General features: G+C 46.8%; 1 protein-coding gene and 1 non-coding gene across 5 annotated transcripts in view; one reads left to right on the forward strand and one right to left on the reverse strand.

Annotated features, from left to right (window-relative positions):
* LOC102924702 (solute carrier family 2, facilitated glucose transporter member 3) overlaps positions 1 to 18669 on the reverse strand; it is a 70756-nt gene that overhangs the window by 36019 nt on the left and 16068 nt on the right. The gene's annotated exons all lie outside the window — the stretch shown is intronic.
* LOC121828476 (U6 spliceosomal RNA) lies at positions 17963 to 18065 on the forward strand. The gene has a single exon (XR_006070935.1). It is a non-coding gene; the product is annotated as a U6 spliceosomal RNA (small nuclear RNA).

Raw genomic sequence — 18669 nt, forward strand, 5'->3', positions numbered from 1 at the left:
GGTAGAAAGTACCTTTAGAATGACATTCCAGAGTGCGCACACTAAATGAATGAATGAATGAATGAATTTATAGATAAATAAACAAACAAACAAAAGAATAAATAAATAATCATGATGTTGGGTGGGTGAAATGTCTCACTGGGCAAAAATGCTCTCAACACCACAGCATGCACACTCTCAAATAAATAAATGTAATAACTGCTTAACTTTAGATGATTAGTATTAGCAGCTACCAGTTACACAGGTTTCACCATGACATTTCATCTATGTATATAATGTAGTTTGATCACATTCACTCTCCATCACCCTCTCTTGGCCCCCTCCCATCCCCACAGGAAGCATGGTCAGTGCAAGGAACCGGGAGGCTGGAGATAAGCAGCTGGTGCAGAATTCTAGGAAAGGAGCCATCCTCTGAGGAGGCTCAGTCAGGGTCCTGTTCCCAGGCTGTTCAGAGAGCCTCCCAGGAGCCACCCTCTCAGCAACAGGGATGGCTGAAAGTGAGGCTGGTGAGGCAAGGAGGCTCTTAAGACACTTTGTGGTCCACAAACCCTAAACTACTTACATAATCCGACCCTTTACAGTAAAAGTTGCCAACTCCCAAGTTGGACAGTAGATGAGTCAAGGGAGATGGAATCGTAAAGCTGTGAGGTCACAGGCCATACCCCGGGGTGGAAGGGAGGAAGGAAGGAGGCCGTGTTTGGTGGCCGAGGCTTGAGACAAGGAATACTGCATCTCAGTGGGAAACACTCCTCTGGAAGAAGGAAACAGTTTGAGAACTCCCTGCTAAGAAATGCAAAAAGTGGCCCTAACAAGTCTGACAACCAAAAAGATTAATTAAGGAAAGAAGTTTTTGTTTTTTCCTCTCTAAATTTCTCTCATTCCACAGAACAGAGGACGGGAGAAGACTCACCATACGGGTCTTTGTAAGCTGGCTATCCGGGTTCGGCCAGGCCTGCGTGCTCCTTTGGTTTTTACTTAGGAACAAGCACAAAGACCCATCACCCAAATCCTGCTAGTTACCATGACATACTGCTGTCATCCATGTTATTAGGGAGAAGAAAACCTGGGGCTGGATTAGAGAGGTGAGTGAAGAAAGACCGGCTGATGGCTTGGGTTTGGGTCTCCATCTACCTTCACTCTGTGTTCATTTTCTATGCCGCCCCTTAAAGGCGGCAGGCAATGTAGACGAGAGAGCTGTTGAAGACGGCCCAAGGCCAAAGTGTACAGGATCGTACAGACTCAACGGGAAGTCTCTCATTTTCTAATGGGTAACAGTCCCTTTTCAGACTGGACAAGTGGACGTCTCAAAAGTTAGGGGTAGAAACTGAAGCCCGAAGGTTATCACCGTCATCCTTCATGAAGTTTAGTGAGGCAAACAGGATGTGGACCTTTACCAAAGCGAGAAAGACCTAGAGAAATTCCCCCCCCCCCCCCCCCCCGCCCATTCCAGCACCATTACATTATTAGACTGGGGTTTTGGTCTTTTTTGGTGGTTGTTTTGGTTGACAGTGTCTCACGTAGCACACGCTGGCTTTAACCTCCCTCTGTAACCAAACCTGGCCACAGGTTTCTGATTCTCCTGCCTTCACTTCCCAAGTGCTGGGATTACAGGTGGCTGCCACCCCTCCTGGTTTTATGCGGTTCTGGGGATTAAACGCAGAGCCTCCCCGGTATTCTACCAGCTGAGCTACATCCCAGTCCCAGATGTGTTTAAAGAATAACACGCTCGGATTTCCTAATGCCGATCTACAACATGCCAGATAATGTCCTGTGGCTGGTGATATGCTAAACATGTCTGTCTAAAGTCCTAAAATGGGACGAAGGGCTAAACGCATGCAGACATCGCTCGCGTGCTTCCTTGGTAAAAGAAAAAAAGGTAAAAGCCATAGAATAATGCATTTACGGCCAGAGGTTAGGAGCGAGGCAGGCTTTTACTTCTGATTTTTTTCGACCACGATGCACGCCTGCATCACTTGTAGCACGCAACACCAACCCGGATTTGCTTGGAACTGTGTCTGCATTTCCTGGCTGAGGTGCCCACTGAAGTGCCTGTTCACCGCGGGCGGGGCTCTGCGCATGCTCACACACCTCTGCCCCTTCCCAGGCCCACCCCTTCCCGCTCTTCCTGGTGGTCTGCAGCCCATGCCATCTTTTACTTCTCAACTCTCCCTTCGCCTTTCCGGGTCCATTTCTGTCCTTTTATCTCCCCCTGGGCCAGTTCAACCCAGAATGTCTAAAGGTGGAGACCAAGGACAGGAGCAGAATTAAGCGCGATGCGCGTGAGTCAGTGAGCGGGGGAGGGAGGCAGGTCCCGGCACTCGAGGACCGCGGGGGCTGCAGGGCGCCGTGCCACCGCGCACGTCCCTCCCCGGGGCGGGGCCGGCCAGCGCCCACCAGATGGGCCTGAGAAAGTGCAGTCGTCAGGAATCCGCGGCACCTCTGGGGAGTCTAAATAAGTTAAAGCAGTCTGCCTTGAGGGCAGTGGCCAATCCCCTCACCTGCTCCTTGTCAGCTCCAGGCAGGGCCGCCTCCCAGCCTGCCCCATCCACAGCTGCACCCCTCCGCAGCCCCAGACTCTCCGTCTTCGTACGTGCATCACAACGATCACGTCTCCACGCAGCCCGATTCTTTTTTATTTTAGTCAGCTTTACAGATACAATGTGTGCAATAGCATTCACCCATTTATGGTGTTCGGGTAGATGACTTATTTTTGATGCCTATAGTCCCCCGTCCCGGTCCCCATCCCAACCCCCAACATTAGCATTAGCGTGCAGATTTGCTCCTCAGAACGTTGCTCTGCAGCCGGGTGCCCGCAGCAGTTACTCTGTCATTGTTTGGTTGCATTCGAGCGATGGTAGGCTTTTGTAACGGCCCCAGCAGGAGAAGATAATCCGGGAGAGATGCACGCCCCTCCCCTCAGCTATCAGCCTACTGAAACAATGGACCAAAGAATTAAACTTTCCTCAGGATTCCCAAACCGTTGAGGGTAGAGGTGGGGTGCTGATGCCCTGGTGCGGAGGGTGAGGGGTGGCGCGCGGGGGACTGGAGGGGGGGGGGGCTATGGGGCGGGAGACCTGCCTTCCGGGAAAGATTTCACAGGGCTTTGACAACTTTATCACACCCATATTTCCTGGCTTTTGTTTCATCATTTCTATAAAGCACACCGTCACAGAAATGTCCCTGTTTTGGACAAGCCATACATAAATCCATTTCCCTTTAAAAATGTGCTTCCTAATTTCTTTTAAGATGTATGTTATGTATAAAGCAGCTGGGCATGGTGATGCAAGCATTTAATCCCAGTACCCCGAAGACAGAGGCAGGAGGATCTCTGAGTTTGAGGCTAGCTTGGTCTATATAGTGAACTACAGGACAGTCAGAGCTACATATTGGGATCCTGTCTTTAAAAAATTAGAACAAAAAAAGTAACAGGTTTAAGAATCTAAATGACCTCCTGTGACACTTTTTCGCTGTCACTTTTAAATACTAAGTATTTCTTATGACGCAAACGCGATTAATGCCAAAGTAGGAAAGGAGTACAAACCATTTGAAACAAGACGGCGATAAGCTTGCTCTTTCTGCACAGTATGCTCCCCTCCCCCACACCGTTTTCAGACCCTAAGTCGGTCCACTGACTAATCCTTCCTGAGAGGTAATTGTTTTCTTTCTTCCTGAGGAAAGCTGCAGGGAGAAGAAACACTTGAAACTCAATTACTGTTGAGGAGAAAGCCAGGTGCGAATGAAGAATTTCCCGAAGGCCTGGGAGGGGGCAGATGAGGGTGGGAACCCAGGGTCCAGGCCTGGTTTCAAAAACCAGGGACTACAAGTCTGATGGTGTGGCTGTAAAAAACAGCTGGCAGGCTCCCCCTGGGGCAGGATGGGCAGGATGTGAACTCCTGCAATAGACTCATAAAAGAAAATGTCAGCCCGGACCAATGAGCTTAGGGAAAGATGGGAAAGCAGGCTACTGAGAACGGCAGATCTGCCCTCTCCCAAAGGAGTGCTGTGTGTCGGGCCGGGTGGGGTGCGGGGGAGGGGTGTGTGGAGGAAAAACCGGTCTAAGAGAAGACACAATGATGACACTTACGAAGGCCACGGAGGTGTACGCCTCCCAGCACCTGCACCGAGTTATCAGGGCAGCCATAGTTAGACAGTGAGACAGAAGGACAGACAGAGAGAAGAAAAACAACCCACTAAACTTGTTGCAATTTGGATGCCAACCTGGCCTCTTCCTGAACCTGTGATGAAGGGTTTCCAGTTCCTCTTTCTGCCCATTGCTCAAGGGCCGGAGCTAGCTCATCACCCTCAGGAGGAGGGACATCTTCTAGAGCTGCTCCTTTCAGTGGTTCTCAACCTTCCTAACGCTGCGACCTCTTAATACAGCTCCTCGTGTTGTGGTGACCCCCAACCATAAAATTATTTCGTTGCCACTTCATAACTGTGATTTTGCTACTGTTATGAATCATAATGTAAATATCTGATAGGCAGGATATCTGACATGTGAGCCCTGCGGGGGGGCCTAGACTCAGTTTGAGAAGCGCTGCTGAGATGGTCGGTCACAGAAGTCTAGTAGTGCTGGGCCTGTTTGAATTAAAACTTCCAGGACACATACTTTGCTAGTAACGCTCCACTTTGAGGGCGAGAGCTTCCATTTTTACTGAAATACACACGCAATAATGCCGGTAAAAAAACGCACTCATTTATACAGCAGGATGGATGGATTATCTCTTCTCTAGTATTCACCTGTATAACCACTGCTGGTCAATATCTGGATTCTAGAGCTATTCTTCACCCCAGAACCCCAGCCCATGGTTCCTGTGCCAGTCCCAGACTGTAACCCCTCTTAGAGGAAAGCACTCAGGAGAAAGAGTGCTCCCGCCCCTCCTCTCTGTTTTTGTTTTGTTTTGTTTGTTTGTTTGTTTTAGATAGGGTCTTGTTTTGTAGCCCACATAGTCTGTAACTTCCTATGCTTACCCTCCAACTCAAAATCCTCCTGCCTCAGCATTCCAAGTGTTAGCATGCTTCAGAGTGTTGATTATAGGCATGCACTGAGGGGCCTAGGCTCATGTGTTTATGTATGCATACTATTAAGGGCTAGAATGTTTTTCATTGAATAGGCATCTTTAAATATTATATGCTGTGTTTAATTCCTTGTTGTTCCTAGTATCCTGCTCATGGATACACATAAGTTTATCCATTCTCTCATTGATATACACATTATCATCATTATTATTTATTCGGCAGTACTGGAAATTGATGCAGAGACGTGTAGGCTGAGTAAACAAACACTATTATGGAGCAATACTCCTTTGGTATAGACACTGTTGGTTCTACTTCTGAACAACATGTATTTCTTGTCACCTGCCAAATATATGAATGTTTGCTCCTAGGAGTGGGGTGGCCAAATTGCTGTTCTTTGTTAATAAATAATCTCTCTGTCTTTCCCCCTCCCTTCTCTTTTTTGCAGTGCTCAGGATTAAACCCAAGTGTCCCACATGCTAGGCAAGCAGTTTGTTCCTGAGCTATATTCCCAGCCCAAATAATAAATTCTAAACAAAAATAAGCAAGCTACAGAGTATATGTGTACAGCGTTTTGTTTTTATTTTTCTCAGACAGAGGCTTACTATGTAGCCCAGACTGGCCTCGAACTCACAGCAATCCGTTTGCTTCTGCCTCTTGAGTGCTAGATTAAAGGCATGCACCAGGTGTGCGCCACACACCCAGGTCACGTTGTTGTTTTCTAATTTATCTGTATGTGCCTGGGTGAGGTCTGTGCACCATATGCATGCAGCTGCCTGAGGAGGCCAGAGGAAGGTGTCAGAAGCACAGGGGACTGAGCCCAGATCCCCCCCCGCCCCCCAGCAGTAAATGCTCTTTCCCACTGAGTCTTCTCTACAGCTTCCCCCCTCCATTGGCTGTGTTGTGGTTTGGTTTGTTTGGTTTGGTTTTTTGAGACAGGGTTTCTCCGTGTAACAGTGCTGGCTGTCCTGGAACTCGATTTGTAGACCAGGCTGCAACAAACTGTGTTTTAAATACATGGACATTATTGCAATTAGTCTCCGAACACTGGCTGTGTGTGGAGTAGGTGGCATTTTTCTGCATTCTTACAAAGGTGCAGAAACAAATCCAGAGGATTTTCAGTGCCCATTTGAAAGTCAGAAGATTAATACATTGTGAATTCAGACTAGAACCCATCTCCTGCTTCTCAAATGCATATTCTGTTCTTTCTGTCTCACTGGCCTCATGTCAATGGCCAGGTCCCTCAACCACCTGCTGTGCCCAGGACTGTGCCATTTTAACACTGACAGGCACTGGGCAGAACTAGATGGTTGGTCACTTCACATGGACAGTGGCCAAAGGGTGCAAGGCTTGGATATGAAAACCCAAAGCAAGGCTGGGTGTGGTAATGCGTGTCTGTATTCCAGCACTGTCTCTGCAGGCCAAGGACAGTGGGTTTGAGCCTGGTTACACTGTTAGATCTCCCCTCAAAACCAAAACAAAATGAAAACCTAACTGACTGGGCTCATTCCTACTCTTTCATTCCCCAAGGAAAAGATATTGAAAGTCAGGAAGGTGCATCACCCACACACTGATGCCTTGCATATCTAGAGCACTCAACGCTACAGATCCAGCATCATCCAGCCTACTGCTCACTCAGATCATGCTCCAGGGACCAGCCTCTCTTGGAAGCACATTAGACATGCAAATTCAAGCTTCTCATTCCCCAGACTTAAGGAAAGTCAGTGGAATTCTGTGATTAGTGGCTCATCAAGTTGGGGGGGGAAGGCAGAGGGAAATAGCCAAGTGACTTAGCCATTGTCCCTTACAGATGAACAGTCCTCATGCGGCTTCACAGAGAAGCCCTGTCTCGAAAAACCAAACCAACCAAACCAAATCAAAAAGATTTCTAGGCAGAATGACTGATCTCAGACAAGTACTGCCTCTACATGAAGCAAATCTTACTCTTGGGGGGAAAAAGCTTATTAAAAATTTCTTTCTGGATTTATTTATTCTGGAAATATTTCCTGGTTGGTAGGCATGCTTTTGCTTCTCTTTCTGTTGTGCTTGTGATCAAATCCAATTTCTATTTTGTTTTTTCCCTTTCTAATGTCATCTCAAATATGCTTCATGTATTGCTTAAATTTTATGGTGCTTAAGCCCAGCGGTGGTGGTGGTGGTGGTGGTGGGCACTCCTTTAATCCCGGCACTTGGGAGGCTGAGGCAAGTGGGTCTCTGAGTTTGAGGCCAGACTGGTTGGTGTACAGAGTGAGTTCTAGGACAGAGAGGACCCAGAGAAACCCTGTCTCGAAAAACCAAATAATTAATTTTAAAAAAATGATGGTGTCTAAAACTATTAGAGGGAAAATATATCAAAAGAAAACCTTACAAATCTTGAGACAATCACTTATTCTATGGTATACTGGAAATGGTTCAGCAGGTAAATGTGCTTGCTCCCAAGCCTGATGACACCAGGTCTGTCTGTCCCCAGGACGCATGCAGTGGAAGGAGAGAACCGACTCCTGCAAGTCATCCGCTGACATCCACACTCATACTGCAGGTGTGCACACATGCTTACACACACAATTACAAATAATAAATAAGTGCTAAAAAAAAAATTCAGATGAAGAACTAAAAACCGAGAGAGAAACAGGATCTGTGTAATTTTGCTGTCATCAACAGGCTTAGTTTTAATTCTGTTCCAGGACCCAATCCAAATGGTCGTCTTCCAACGCCAACCCAGCTCCTCTTTGCCCATCCCTTCTAGCCCGCTCTTCTTTCCTTCCCCTGTTTCCCCAGGAGAGGCGTTGCCATGGGGATCGTGTCGTCATGGTAAGCCAGCTGGTGGAGAAAAGCTAAATGAGAAAGAGTGGAGGGTGCAAAAGAAACGGGCTGTGACACGGAGTAAAACTGGAGAACTCCTCGAAGTGACAGAAGGTGACCACACACACAACAGGACAGAGACCGGGACAGAGACTGCCAGCAGTGACAACAGAACAGTCGAGGTGGAAGCCGCTCTGGGGCCTGGATTATGCGGGCCACAGTCAGATGGGCTGGATTCTGCTGGATTCTGCAGAAAACAGCTGGAGATAGATGAGGGTTCAGAACAGGGTCAGTTCCTCGGAAGTGTTTATCTGACCTCTTCTGCCTCCTGAGCTCTGCCTCTTTCCAAGGAAAATACAGTGGGCAGCTAGAGAAGTCTTCACTTCTGTATCCGCTTCCACTTCCTTTTCTAGTCGCCCCCCCCCCTTGGCCTTTTAGCACAGAGGGAAACCTCCCCAAGACAATGAAAGGCTAAGAGCACTTCCCTTAGGCATAACCTTGTGCTCTTTGTTTTAGTTGAGACTGGGAATCACTATGCAGCCCTGGCTGGTCTAGAACTCGCTGTACAGACCAGGCTGGCCTTTAACTCACAGAGATTTGTCTGCCTCTGCCTCCTGAGTGGTGGGGTAATAGGTGTGACAGGAGGCACCCTTTGGTCTTGGCTTCTCTTTTGGCGGTCCTGAGGATGAACCCTGGCTTCGTGCATGCTGGGCAAGCACTCAGACTCGGTTGTTCTCTCTTCAATGTCCGAATCTCAGAACCTTCACAGTTCTCTTTGTGGTCCCCTCCCCATGTTGTCCAGGTTCTACATCTGACAGCTGTCTCCTTCTCCTTTCCATGGCTCTGTTTCCCTGAGCTTGTCCTCCAGCTCTACTTAGAAGTGTTGCGTGTTCCAGTTCCACACTCAGGTGCAGAATAAGTACAGTTTACACGTTTCCCCTCTTCACAGCCACCACATACATTCTTTGTCCTGATGCGCCAAACGTGTCACTTCATCTGGTGTGCTTTGCTCAATTAAAACGTCTCCTGCTGGGCACACACCTCTAATCCCAGTACTCAGAAATTAGATGCAGGAGGATCTCTTTGAGTTGGGGGTCAGCCTGGTCTACATAGCATGTTACATGCCAGGATGATGACATTCATTCATTCATTCATTCATTCTCTCTCTCTCTCTCTCTCTCTCTCTCTCTCTCTCTCTCTCTCTCTGTGTATGTGTGTATGTGTGTGTGTGTGTGTGTGTGTGTGTGTGTGTGTGCTGGGATGGACCCCAGGGCCTTGTGCATGCTCACTGTGCCCTACCACAGAGCTAAATACCCCAACCTCCGTGCTTTTCCAAGTTTGCCTTCCCATTGCTTCCCTTGACCCCAACCCTGACGCCCGGCACCGTTGCTTCACTTCATACTCTAGACATTATTTCTGTAAGAAGATTCTCTAGATAGAGACCAGCATGTCTGCTTCAGTGGCCCTTACTTCTTCTTTTAGAGCAAAAATAAGGTTGAGAGTCAGCAAACCAGACACATCCCTGTGGCATTGACACTGACTTGCTACTCTGCCGACTGTGCTGGAAAAAAAAAACGCACAAAAAAGCAAATTGAATAACCTGTCCCGGCTCTCTACAGGGTGAGCTTACAGACCAAGGAGAAGGACTCCATTCTCTGCAGTCTGAAGGTCTGGCAAAGACACTGTTTATACAATTTATACAAACAGTAATTTATGCAGGTAAACTGAGCCCTGGGAAGCAGGGCTTGTACTGTACATTTCAAGCCAGTGGTGGTGGCTCATGCCTTCAATCCCAACAGAGGCAGGTGGATCTCTGTGAGTTCGAGGTCAGCCTTGTCTACAGAGTGAGTTCCAGGATAGCCAGAGCTACACAGAGAAACCATCTCAGAAAACAAAACAAAACAAAACAACAACAGAATTGTACATTTCAACTATTAAATAGGTATTCATTTATTCTTTCAAACACATACTTGGAATTTCTAAATTGCTGGACGCTTTCTCTGGTTCATGTGTATGCCCAGGACTTATACCCTCTGACTGTGAGGTTAAAGTTACTGGGGCAGACATTCCCCCCATCAGATTTTGGGGAGGAACACAGTTGGAATTTGGAAAATGGAAAGCATTTTCTGAGTTAACACTGAAGAATTCCGTCTCCCTTGACTCTTGTCTCCAGCAGGACCTGGCTGTCCCAGGTACCCCGAGAACACAGCTATTTTCTTGTCTCTGGGTGACTCTTTGATCCTGACAGCTGCAGTCAATACAAAGAAACCCAACAGCCCCAGGACAAGACTGACACATTCCCACCGTGGAGGACGTGCCGAGCGCGGGAGCAGCATTCCTCAGGGGCTCTCACGCTCTACCTCTGCGCCACCAGGAGCAGCCCGGTGATTTCTGCCACACCTATCTCACCAATGGCTAACTAGAGATAGAGCCACATTCTAACTCAGCCGCGCACCTTGCCTTACCGGGACGCCTCAAAGATAAGACGGAGCTCCGGCTTAGGTTGTGTTTACCTGATATTAAGAGAGACAAAAGTAGCAGTATTTACCTTCTTTAAAAAAAAATGACCTTTCTCCTGGAAAGAATGAGTGAAGCATGGAAAAGCAGTTAAGACCAGGAAGGGCCGGCGGTGCCACAGATAAGTGATGGTTTTAGTTTGCCTAAATGCTACTCTGTGAAGATGCTGACCACACTTGATGACAGGGCGCTGTTAATGTTCTAAAAATTGGGGAGATGATAATAAGACGAAAAAGAACGTTCTGTGTGACAGAGCCTCACATATCCCAGGCTGCCTTGGAATTTGAGATTCTCTTGACCCAGCTTACCAAATGCTGTTACTATGCCCAGCTTCCAAAACCTAAAGTGGAAAATGTAATGCCTCACTATTTTTCCACTACGATCTAGAAAGATTACTAATAGACAGTTGGGTTCATCAAAAGGGAAGAGTGGTGATTAGTGGGAAGTAGAACTACTTTATTAGTATTAAGTAGAACTTTTTATTAAGCTTAAAGCATGACAAAGTGCTTCCTACGGAGTTAACAAGAGGAGGGCACTGTAGTCCAGTATTCCACACGACACACTGGGGATGCTTTGGGCTGGATAATTGTTACGTACAATCTTTCGACTATGGCCTCCACTCACTAGAATTCTTCTGTTTTTCTTTGTGGGAGTGCTGTGTATTGAACCCATGGTTTCAGGTATGCTAGGCAAGCACCCTACCACTCAGTCCATTCGATGTGATGTTAACACTCTCTTCAGTGTGGTGAGGACAACCAAACTATCTTGAGGAACTGGCAAATGCCGGGGTCCTCTGGAGGGGCAGCCAGTGCTCTCTCTCACTGAGCCATCTCTCCAGCCTCTTGCTTTGCTGCACAGGGAATTCTTATCCAAATCACCTTCTAACTGGGGAGTTCCCACACATACTACACTTCATTGTTCTGTGCTCATTATCCTCCTTACCATTCAGGGTAAGATTCTCTTCATTATCCCCATTTCTGCATTGAATTTCTCAACTCTGGATCATCTTTCCTCTCCAGTCAATGCATTCTTTACTCTTTCCTCTCAGACTACTTATTTGTGTCTTCTTTCTCCTTCCTTCTCGGAAGCCAACTGGAAAAGGTCCCAAGTCACCAAAGGTGCAAAAAGGGTAGCCATGGAAAGAGGCCCAAATCCCCACCATTGGAGTCTCCTGGTCCACCTCACAGCCCCCACAGGACTGCTTAGGCCTCAGCCCAGTCACTCAGAGTGGTGAAGACTGCTGCCCATGGAGCCTAGTGGACTCCTGTCCTGAAGTACCCTGGGTCTTCTTATACTTCCCATAAGGTTTCTGTCCTTCAGAGCGAGCTACACTCTGACTTTCCAGTCTTCTATTCTGCATCAGTGCCTTTCAGAGCAGCCAGGGGTCTGCACAGATCAGGCTTTTCCATGCAAATTGCATGCCTTCTATGACTGATAATAAGATATTAATCTTTGCTATAGTTGGAATTCTTTTGTTGCAATGATTACTGCCCTCCTATGATAAATAACATCCTTGCATGAAGGTTTCACTGAAAAACAGGCGTTCTTGCCCTTGGAGGAAATAAGTTAGCCACAAAAGGGAATGAGAAGGATGCTGGTCCTTGCTCCTGATATTTCAAGCTTGATTATGGTGAGGTCTTCCCTGGAGGTACAAGGTAAAGCTGGCTTTTGACAAACAGAACCGGGCCAGCAGCTTCTCAGGAGGGCTCTGCAGCAAACCGCTCACTCTAAAGTCCCAGCTCTATTTTCTTCTTATCTTCTAGTGAAGAGATAACAAAACTCTAGATAGTCCTGCTACAGCATTCCAAGCTTATCTTAGCTGCGTTCAGCAGCACAGTTGTGAGCTACAATTAAAGGATGAGAGAGGTCCTCTGACCTCCCCATCCCTCTCCCCTTAGGCTACCAAGGTGGTAGTTACGAGCTTTAATAATAATTTCCAAAGGAAACAGCCTTTTCGCCTACAGGTTCAAGCATTCTTTGCCCCTACATTCCATTGCAATCCTTTGTTTTCTTTTTGTTTTTTTCAAGACAGTGTCCCTCTAGGTGGCCTTTGCTGTCCTGGAACACACTATGTGGACCAGGCTGTCCTGGAACTGATAGAGATCACCTGCCTCTGCCTCCTGAGGACTGGCAGTGAGATCATTTCAATCTTTCTCAGGACATTTTAGTAGCAAAAGACATCAAGGAACAGTGCCCCCCTCAGTGAGAATCCAGTCTCCATCACCTAAACTTCCTGAGCTCCCTAGCTTCATTTGGTTTCACTGGGGGGGGGGGGTGGTGGTGGTCTTCATTTTCTCGAGGTCTGGTCACTTATTTGCTACTCTTGTTTTTGATTGGACCAGACGCAGAGGCTCTCAGCAAGGACAGCCTATGTCTTTTAGCAATCTGTTTCTGGCATTTTTATGTGGCTTCCTTCATTCTCTTGGCCCAAAGTTTAGCACATTCTGTAGTCACCTCTTGGTTTTTTCTCAGTGTATTGTTTTTATTTCTTCAGAGCAACACAGTGTTTGAGTTGCAGAACACCGGGAGTGACAGGATGCTGAATCTTGGGTGCTTTGTCCTGGGAGAAGGATGCTTGTTTTTTCTTCCTTCCTTCCTTCCTTCCTTCCTTCCTCCCTCCCTCCCTCCCTCCCTCCCTCCCTCCCTCCCTCCCTCCCTTCCTTCCTTCCTTCCTTCCTTGCCCCCTCTCTCTCCCTCCCTCCCTTCCTTTCTCCTCCTCCTCCTCCTCCTCCTCCTCCTCCTCCTCCTCCTCCTCCTCCTCTTCTTCTTCTTCTTCTTCTTCTTCTTCTTCAGCGGGGGAGGGGGTTCAAAACAGGGTTTCTCTGTTGTAGCCCTGGTTGTCCTGGATTTCAGTCTATGGCCTCAGACTCACAGAGATCCCACCTGTCTCTGCTTCTCAAGTGTTGGGATTAAAGGTGTGTTCCACTACCACTCAGCTCATCATTTTCTTTAGAGAGACTGAAAAGCATTTGGATTCTACTAGCTCTTTGGGGCCCCAACTGCAGAGGGCCCAGCAGTATCTGTCAGTCCAGGAATATCTTCCCCCGACCCCTTTTTTCACAAAACCAAGTTGAAAACACTCAGACTGGCACCCACAATGCATCCTCGAGCGGATCTGTGCTCCCTCTCTCCAGTTCTCCTTGGTCTATAGCAAGAATGCTCCTTGTTCAAAACAGGCATACTCTGCATGAGTCCAGGTGTCCTGCTTCATGGGAAGACCTGGCTTGTCATTCTCTCCACCAATTCATGCCACGCAAACCTTTCTCTCCCCACCCAGAGCAACAGCAACTACTTCTGTGGCCATGAGCTTCTCACGGCATGTACAGAACTTATATCCATCGTCCACTCCAGTGAGTTTCTGACCGCTGGTGGCTGGGAAGGAGATAGATACCCAACTTCATTTTGTGTATGCATTTGTTCTTTATTTTTTGAGACAGGATTTCTTTACATACCTTTGGCTACCTGGCCCCATGTAGCCTAGGCTAACATTAAATTCTTTATGTAACTAAAGATGATATCAGACTTCTTCCTGCTTCTACATTAGGAGTGCTAGGATTACAGGTATATGTCACCAGGACCATTTCGTTAGGGATGGAGACGTGGCTCTTAGTGACAGAGCTCATATGGGTTCTAGGGATAGAACCTACGGTTTTGAGTATTTTAGGCAAGAGTTCTATACTAGGCTACAATCCTAGCCCCTTGTGTATGTGTGTGTGTGTACTTTAAAACAAAGAAACAAACAAACAAAACCTAAAACCTATCATTTATCCTTAACAGTGATTAACTTACAGATGTTATTTTCTTTATTTCCCCAGTCTATTCCATATAAGTATTACTTCTAGGTTCCCTTCTAAAGCAATTTTTTTCTAAGCCATCAGGTACTATGTGCTGCTAAAGAATGAAATCTGAAATTTGTGTAATTTTGCGGTACATCAAATTAAAACTTTCTATTATGATTAATTTTTTTTCCATTACTATCAATTTTTTAAAAAATAAAAACTCTGGGTCTGAGCTAGGCAGTGGTGGCACATGCCTTTAATCCCAGCACTCAGGAGGCAAACAGAGGCAGGCAGATCTCTGTGAGTTCAAGGCCAGCCTGGTTTACAGAGTGAGATCCAGGGCAGGCACCAAAACAACACAGAGAAACCCTGTCTGGAAAAACCAAAAAAAAAGAAAAAAAGAAAAAAGAAAAAAGAAAAAAAAAAAAAAGAAAACCAAACACCACCACCAAACCAACCAACCAAACAAACAAACAAAAAAATCCAGATGGTTCAGTGGTTAAGAGCACTGGTTGCTCTTCCAGAGGACCCGGGTTCAATTCCCAGCAACCACATAGCAGCTCACAACTGTTTGTGACTCTAGTTCCAGGGGATCTGACACCCTCACACAGATACACATGCGGGCAAAACACCAATGCACATAAAATAAAAATAAAAAATTAAAAAAAAATCTGGTAAAATGTGTTCAACAAATATGACAAATATTCAACTATTACACACACACACACACACAAATACAAGAAGAAGAGGAGACCTAAATATTTAGGAGACTGGGGTAATAGCTCAGTGGATAGTGTGCATCGCACAAGCATGAGGATGAACGTTAGTTAGGTCCTCAGCATCCATAACTGCCACCTGTAATCCCAGCACCTGGGAGACAGAGACAGGAGATTCCTAGCGCACACTGGCTAGCTAGACTAGCTGAATCAGTGGGCTCCAGGCTCAGCCAGAGACCCTGCCTCAATACATAAGGTAAAGAACAATCAATGAACCCACTTTGTCAACCTCTGGCCTTCACACACAGGCACATACATGTGTACCGCCACACATATGAACTCACATATAGGCACACATGCATATATGTGTACTTGCACATATATGTATACTCCCACATGTGTGAACCACACACCACCATACACATATTCATGCAAAAAAATGATTTTCATATATTTTAACCACAATTTTTACAAACTATTGCAGTAATACACACAGATAAAAGTACTAAGATGGCCACCACGCCATAATGTCTCAGAGGAAATTTGGAAACAACCTGATGCCGGGGGTGGAGCTGGGGATGGGGGTGGTGTATTTGTTTTAAAGGCGTTGCTTACACCTCACCTTGCACATCTCATTCTTCTTCCTTATTTCCTGTATTTACACAGTGGCATTTTTAACTCTTCAGGCTCACCAAGCTCTTGGGCGCCAGGGCTCCATTTACGTTTCCTCTGCCGAGAAAGGCCCCTTCTCCCATGGCCAGCATATTCTTTTTAGATGCCAGCTGCAACGTCAGTGTGGAGAAAGGCCTTCCTAACAACTCGTTCAGAGGTCTCTGTTAATTTGATGTAAAGTGATTACTGTCTTCTTCAATATCGAGTATTGTGCCTGAGAAAATGCAGCCCCTTAGGAGGGGCAGCCATGCCCAGAACACGATGGACCCATTAAAACAATGAATATAACTACATATCGATTTAAAAGTATATCTAGCTCATATCTTTTCACTGTGCGTTTTCTTAAACTGATAAGAGCAGTCACAACACAAATATCAACCCAAAGGCTTAAAGTCTATGCATTGTACATTTTAGAGTAACAAGGGCATTGTGGAATGTGTAGTACAACAGATTAATATTCCATGAACCAGTGGGCTCTGGGTTCATCCAGGGTCCCTGCCTCAATATAGAAGGTAAAGAACATCGAGAAATGCCTCATTTGTCAACCTCTGACCTCTATACATGCACACACATGTGCTCATGTACCTGTATCCACACCGTTAGAAAGGTGATTCGTTCGCTCTAACTCTAGGTGCCCTGCGAACACTGGAGGAGAACAAAGAGAAATAAAGGAATCAACACACGCCCCACAGGAGGATTAGGGTTAGTCCTACAATAGAGCTGTTAGGGAAGAAAAAAAAAAAAGGCTCACCTTCACAGAGTCAGTGTTCCTGAGAGTTGGAAAGAAGAGAACACAGGTACATTTGAGTCGTTACCATAAACAACAGTCAGCTGTGGTGGTACAGGCCTGTAATCCCAGCACTTGGGAGGTAGAGGCAGGAGGATCAAGAGTTCAGGACAAGTTTGAGACTGCTGGGGCTACACGAGACCCTGTATCAAGAAGGAAAAGAGATGAGCCCCGAGTGAAGGTGCTTGCCAGCAAGCCTGACAACCTGAGCGCAATCCCTGGACCCATGTGGTGGAAGGAGAGAACCAGGAAAACACACATTTCAAGCTGGGAAACCCGTCACAGGAGTAAGACAGGGCAGGGGCAGTTTGTGGTACCAGGTTAGATAGACTTGAGTAAGGAGGGAAATTAAGGCAAACTACATCATTTCCTTCCTTTGCTGGCTTATTAGAGGGGGCTACATGCCAGAGCCTCCGTGCAGAGGTCAGAGGACAGCGTGTGAGAGCTGGTTCTCTTCTTCCACCACATGGGTCCTAGAGCTCCAACTCAGGTTGTGGTGCCACTGAGCAGCAAGTGTCCTTACCCGTGGGGTCATCTTGCCAGCTCCCTGTTATTTTTACTTGGTGTTTGTTGTTTACGCAGGAGATTTATACGACATATAAACTAATTTGAAGACACCGAATAGGGCTGCAGCCTGTCTGCGTATGAAGACAACAGAGCTCGTGAATGGTACCCCTGGAGCTGAACAGGACTGAGTCCCTGGAGTTCAGCATGGCGGATGTGCAGGAAAGGAACTGTCAATCAGGAGGGCCGTGAGCGGTAGTGTTTCAAGAGCGGTTTGCCAAGTAGGTATGTATCCAAAGCCCTGCAGGCTCAGTGGCAGTTACTCCTGCCGAGGGGGGTGGGAGGGAGAAAACAGCTTTCTGGGCTGCAGGGCAGCCCGGGCAGGAGCTTGCTGGACTGACAGGACGCTGTGCTTTTTGATCCAGCATAAAAGGCTGAGAGATAAGAAGGGGAGATTTATTACAAATGGCTGGCCGAGCCAGGTATGGCAGGAGGAGCATTTGGACTTTGTCTGATCACTAAGATATCTAGCAGGTTAACCCGGCCAGAGTGTGTCCAGACTTGAATTTTAGAAAGATCACTAGTAAGACGCGGTGGCACAGGCCTTTAACCCAAGTACTCAGGAGGCTAAGGCAACAGATGTGTCCAGCAGGGACTAGAGTGAGGGCATCAAGATCCTGTCTCAAAATGGTAAAAACAGAAGAAAAATCACCGGCTGCTTGGGAGAAGCCAGCAAGGAGATGCTTATGAAAAGATGATGATGACCGACTTAAATATTTGACAGGAAATTCAGAATATCAGCTCTCAAAAGTACTTAAAAAGTCTATCTTCGTGACAGCCATGGTAGTGCATGCCTTAAGCACTCCAGAGGCAGAGGCAGAGGCAGAGGCAGGTGGATCTCAGGGAGTTGGAGGGTAGCCTCGTCTACATAGTGATTTCCAGGCCAGCTAAGACTACATAGTGAGATCCAGTCTCTAGAAATAAAATAAAATGTAGAATAAAAATATATCAGCTGGGCGGTGGTGGCACATGCCTTTGATCCTAGCACTCGGGAGGCAGAGGCAGGTGGATCTCTGTGAGTTCAAGGCCAGCCTGGTCTACAGAGTGAGTTCCAGGACATCCAGGGCTACATAGAGAAACCTAGTCTCAAAAAAATCAAAACAACTCGCTCGCTTCAGCAGCACATAAACTAAAATTGGAACGATACAGAGAAGATTAGCATGGCCCCTGCACAAGGAAGACAGGCAAATTCATGAAGTGTTCCATATGTTTTTTTAAAAAAAACCAAAAAACCAAAACAATAACAACAACAAAAAGTATATCTAATTGCAAATCTGCTTTCAAGTAAGTTGTCTTGAGAAGATCACATGATTCCCTTTCCTCATTATAGATGGAAAACAAAAAATGCAGGAGTAGCCATGACAGAGGAGAGAGAGAACCTGCCAATGGGGTATTTATTCACTAGACAGTTATCCATCAACCACTATCTACAAGAGTCTCGTGGCACTATTCACCATGGAATTAAAGAGCAAGATACAGAGAGACAGCAGGAGACAGAGATAGCACATTCTTAAGGCTTAGAGGTATTGCTAGGTTTCTAAAATGTGCTGTCTGCTCCTGGCAACACGCTGGCGGAGGGGCTGCTGGCCCTCCTGTAGGGACAGACCTGTGGAAAACATCTCAGCAGATCTGCTTGCTGGACTGTTCCATATCGCCTTTCTACTCTTGCTGACCTTTAGCTCCGCCAGGTTGGAGCCACAGATAACACCTTAAAAGAGATTTGGAATGCCTGTGTACTCAAAGGAGGGTGTCCGGGAGAGGGCGTAGACAAGAAGAGTGGGGGAGCAATGAGACCAGATGAGACATAACCAGGAAA

This window comes from Peromyscus maniculatus, chromosome 3 (genome assembly GCF_049852395.1).
Source record: "Peromyscus maniculatus bairdii isolate BWxNUB_F1_BW_parent chromosome 3, HU_Pman_BW_mat_3.1, whole genome shotgun sequence".
Taxonomy (NCBI): domain Eukaryota; kingdom Metazoa; phylum Chordata; class Mammalia; order Rodentia; family Cricetidae; genus Peromyscus; species Peromyscus maniculatus.